This window comes from Enhydra lutris, unplaced genomic scaffold, assembly GCF_002288905.1.
Source record: "Enhydra lutris kenyoni isolate GAN:26980312 unplaced genomic scaffold, ASM228890v2 scaffoldscaffold304, whole genome shotgun sequence".
NCBI lineage: Eukaryota > Metazoa > Chordata > Mammalia > Carnivora > Mustelidae > Enhydra > Enhydra lutris.
The window spans coordinates 29,819-34,987 of NW_019154388.1; the positions used below are offsets into that span (position 1 = coordinate 29,819).

At 38.4% G+C, this 5,169-nt stretch overlaps 1 protein-coding gene across 1 annotated transcript in view; it reads left to right on the forward strand.

Annotated features, from left to right (window-relative positions):
* The window catches only part of LOC111140248 (serine/threonine-protein kinase ULK2-like), a 17,171-nt gene that overhangs the window by 11,063 nt on the left and 939 nt on the right, over positions 1 to 5,169 (forward strand). The gene's annotated exons all lie outside the window — the stretch shown is intronic.

Genomic DNA, 5,169 nt, shown 5'->3' on the forward strand with positions numbered 1-5,169 from the left:
GGCCTGCAGTGAGTTTCTCTGGGCTAAAATCAGTATGTTGACAAGGCTGCATTCCTTCTGGAGGCTGTAGGGGAGAATGCATTTCCTAGGCTTTTCCAGTGTCTAGAGACTGCCCTCATTCCTTGGCTTGGGGTCCCCTTCCATCTTGAAAGCCAACGATGGCCGGTCTAGACTCCGACCTCCTGCCTCCCTATTCTACATTTAATGGACCCTTGTGATTACGTTGGACCCGCTGGATAATCTAGGATAATCTCTTTATATTTAAGCCAGTCCCATCTGCAACTTTAATTACCTTCTGCATGTAATGTAGCCTATCTACAGGTTCCAGACATTAATCCATGGACATCTTTTGGCCGGGGTGGAGGGCAGGAGAAAGTAGTTGTTTTACCTGTCTGCTTCTGCTGACTGTTCACACACTCCCTGAGATTTCTTCACCCACTCTCTGCCACTTCATCTTTTGTCTTAGCCCATCAAGACAGATGCTTGTGGGGTGTCTTAATCACCACCAGTTCTGAGTTAGGAGGAATTCTGACCCAAGATTGGTTTTTATTGGTGGGGTAATACTGACCAAAGTTAGCTTAAATACACTTGTAGTCTTGAGCATTTCTTATACAGTGAGTGAGTAGATCCTATAAAAAATACCATAGGTCACTGAGATCCCCTAGCCTTTTTCATCGTTGTTTCAGGGACAGTTATGTCTACAGATCCACAACTAGATTACTCGGATTGCTGCTTGTCAAAAAATAAAACAAAGGGCAGGTTGCGGACCATAACCTAGACTTATTTAACCAAATTTTCAGGGAATGGATTCTGGGAATGAGTACTTTTAACAACTCCTGTGTTCCTAAGTGGCTCAGTTGGTTAAGTGTCTGCCTTCAGCTCACGTGATGCTCCCAGGGTTCTGGGATCGAGCCCCACATTGGGCTCCCCACTCAGCAGGGAGCCGCCTTCTCCCTCTCCCACTGCCCCTCTCCACCCCCACTCATGCTCTCTCAAATAAATAAATAAAATCTCAAAAAAAAATACTCTCCCCATGATTCTTATATACACTTAAATTTGGGATTCACCATTGTTATCTTTTCTCATTTTCTCTATAATTTTTTACTGACTCTCCCATTAGCATCTGAAGAAGGAAATAATCTGGACCATCAAATATCTGATTGAACATGGTTTCTAATCCAAAGAGACTACTCCACTCTTTTCTTGCTTGCATGGTTTCTGAAGAGAAGTCCAATGTAATTCTTACCCTTGTTCTTCTATAGGTGAGGTGCTTTTCCTTTGGCTTCTTTCAAGATTTTTTCCTTGTCTTTGATTCTGTGCAGTTTGATATATGTCTAGGTGTAGTTTTTTTGGTATTCATCCTGGTTGGTGTTCTCTGAGTTTCCTGGATATGTGGTTTGGTTCTGACAGTAATTTTGGAAAATTCTCGATCATTACAACTACAAGTATTTCTTCTGTTCCTTTCTCTCTCTCTTCCCCTCTGATATTCCCTTTACATATATGCTATACTTCTGTAGCTTCCCACAGTTCTTGACTATTCCATCTTTGTTTTCATTTTTCTTTGTATTTGCTTTCCAGTTTTGGAAGTTGATATTGGCTCATCTTCAAGCTGTTTCTCTCCTGAGCCATGTCCATCTACTGGGGAGCTCATCAAATGCATTATTCATTTCTGTTTCAGTGATTTTGATTTATAATGTTTCCTTTTGATTCTTTTGTAGAGTTTCCGTTCTCTCTGATTTTGTTACCAATCTCTTCTTACATGTTGCTTACTTTTCCCTAATGAGCCCTTAGCATATTAACCATATTTATTTTAAATTTTTAGTCTGATAATTCCAGTCTGTGCTGTATGTGAGTCTGGTTATGAAGATTGCTCTGTTTCATCAAACTATTTTTACCATTAAGTATATCTTTAATTTTTTTTGAAAGCCTGACCTGATATATTGGATAGCAGGAATTGAATTAAATATCACGAGGTTTTTGTTTGTTTGTTTGTTTTCCCGGCTAGGAGTTAGGCCATGCTTAGTGTTTGTGTAGCTGTAGGTGTCAGGCTAACCCTCTCCGTGTTCTTTTTGGGTTTCCCTAGATACCCCTTCTTAAATAACATCTGACACCCTTGCTTAACTCTGTATTCTTTCCTGAGAGTTTTGTATCTTAGCTCTTACATGCAGACCTGTGATCCACTTTAACTGACTTTCTTGTGGATGATGTGATGTAGGGGTCCACCTTCATTCTTTTGTGTGTAGATATTCAGTGGTGCCAGCACCGTTTATTGCAAAGATTATTCTTTCTTCCATATTGTATTGTTTTGTTAGCCTTGTCAGAAAAATCTGTCGACTATAAATGTGTTTATTTTTGGATCCTAATCCTATTTCACCAATCTATATGTCTTTTATTGTGTTGGTACCATACTGCCTTAATTATTATACCTTTATAGTAACCAAGGAAATGAGAGTCCTTTGTTCTTCATTTTCAAGATTGTTTTGGTTATTCTGGGTCCTTGAGTTTCCATTGTGAAATGGAAATTTTATGAAGTGAAAATTTTCCCTGGACTGCTAAGTTGCTTTCACATATGAAAATCAGTTAATGTAATACATAATACTCAATATACTAGAAATAGAATTTACTCACCTGATAAAGAACATCTATGAAAAATGCACAACTAACATCATATTTAAAGGTGGAAGATTGAATATTTTCCCTCTAAGATCACAAAACAGACAAAGATACCCATTCTCACCACTTCTATTCTACATTGTACCAGAGGCTCTAACCAGGGCAATGGAGCAAAAACAAAAAACAAAACACCCAGCTTGGAAAGGAAGAAGTAAAACTACCTCTCTTCACAGATGGCATGATTTTGTATGTAGAAAATCCTAAGTAATCCACTAAAAAACTATTTGAACTAATAAATTCAGCAGCATTGCAGAGTACAAGATCAGCACCCAAAAATCCACTGTATTTCTTATACACTGGCAAGAAACAATCTCAAAGTGACATTAAGAAAACAATTCTGTGTAAGATACCATCAGAAATAATAAAATACTTAGGAACAAATTTATACTTGTAAACTATAAAACTTTGGTTCTGGAAACTACAAAACACTGATGAGATAAATTAAAGAAGACATAAATAAATGGAAAGAAACCCTGTATGTATAGATCAGAAGACTTAATATTGTTAAGTTGGCTGTACTTTCCAAATTGAGCTGTAGACTGAACGAAACCTCTGTATGTGACACATGATTTTCCTCTTACTGCTCCAAAGGTTGTCTCCTAGTCTTTGGCTTTTACGGTTTTACTGGGATGTTTCTGGGTGTGGCTCTCTTTGAGTTTATCTTCCGTTGAGTTTGTTGAGCTTCGTGGATATACAGATTAATGTTTTTCATCAGACTTGAGAAATTTTCAGCCATTATTTATTTGGATATTCTTTTCTGCTTTTTTCTGCCTCTCCTCTCCTCCTGGCACCCCCAGCATGTATATAATCCACATTATGCATAGGTATGCTTAGTGGTGTCTCCTAGTTCTTTTGAGGCTCTCTTTTCACTCTGTGCTGCACATTGTACAGTCTCTATCGATTTATCTTCAAGGTCATGGATTCTTTCTTCTGCCAGTTCACATGTGCTTTTGAACCCATATGGTGAATTTTTAATTTCAGTTATTGTTCTTTTTAACTCCTGAATTTGCACTTGGTTCTTTTTTATAATCTCTCTCTTTAATGATATTCTCTATTTGATGAGACATTATGATCATACTTTACTTTAATTTCTTTTCTTATTTGAGTATAGTTGACATACAAGTCCACATTAGTTTTAGGTGTACGACATAGTGATTCAGCATCTCTATACATTACGCTGTGCTCGCCACAAGGGTAGCTGCCATCTGTCCCCATACATCACTATCATAGCATCATTGCCCGTATTCCCTGTGCTGTACCTTTTATTCCCATGACTTACTCATTTCTTTTTTTTTTTTTAAAGATTTTATTTATTTATTTGACAGAGAGAGATCACAAGTAGACGGAGAGGCAGGCAGAGAGAGAGAGAGAGAGGGAAGCAGGCTTCCTGCTGAGCAGAGAGCCCGATGCGGGACTCGATCCCAGGACCCTGAGATCATGACCCGAGCCGAAGGCAGCGGCTTAACCCACTGAGCCACCCAGGCGCCCCATGACTTACTCATTTCTTAACTGCAAGCCTGTATCTTCTACTCCTCTTCACCCATTTTGCCTTTTTCCCTTCCCCTCCCCTCCCCTCTGGCAACCATCCATTTTTCTCTGTATTTATAGGTTTAATTCTGCTTTTGGTTTTTTTTGTTTTTCCAGTTCCACATGTGAGTGAAATCACATGGTATTTGTCTTTTTCAGTCTGAGTTATTTCACTTGGGCATAATACCCTCTAGGTCCATCCATGTTGTCACAAAGGGCAAGATCCCATCCCTTTTTATGGCTGTGTAATATTCCACTGTATATGTAAAACACCTACACCACATCTTCTTTATCCATTCATCTGTTGATGGACAGTTAGGTTGCTTCCATATCTTTGCTATTGTAAATAATGCTGCATTGAACATAAGGGTGCATATATCCAGGTGCCCCTAAGTGGTTGTTTGTTAAAAAAAGAATTTTCACCACAGTGCCTCTGTGATGTAGTTAGTTAAGTATCTGAATTTTGGTTTCTGCTCAGTTGTGATCTCAGGGTTGTGAGATCGAGCCCTCTGTTGGGCTCCCTGCTCAGTGCCAAGTCTGCTTAAGACTCTCTGTCTCTCATGCCTACTCCCTACTCTCTTTCTTAAATGAATAAGAAAATTAATTTTCACCAGTTACAGTTGTTTCACTGAGAAGCAGTTCTCTGATGCTGCTCACACTTAACACTGCCATTCTGAAAGTCGTCGTTCTGTTTGCTGTTTTCCAGAAGTCAGTCACTACGAGTTGGAACAGTTCTTGGAATTAGTTTGTTTGAAAAACCGTATTATGTCTCATCCCCTTTTACAAATTAATTTAAATTTATAGGGTTTATAAGTTCTATATGAATATGTGTTGTAATTTAAGTCCAAGTTTGTGTGTATGAAACCAGATTTTTCTCTCTAAACAACATTTAGGCATAAAATGCATCTTTGATCATTTTTATCCTCTTTTTCTCTTCTCTTTTCCACATGAACTTTACTATCATCATTC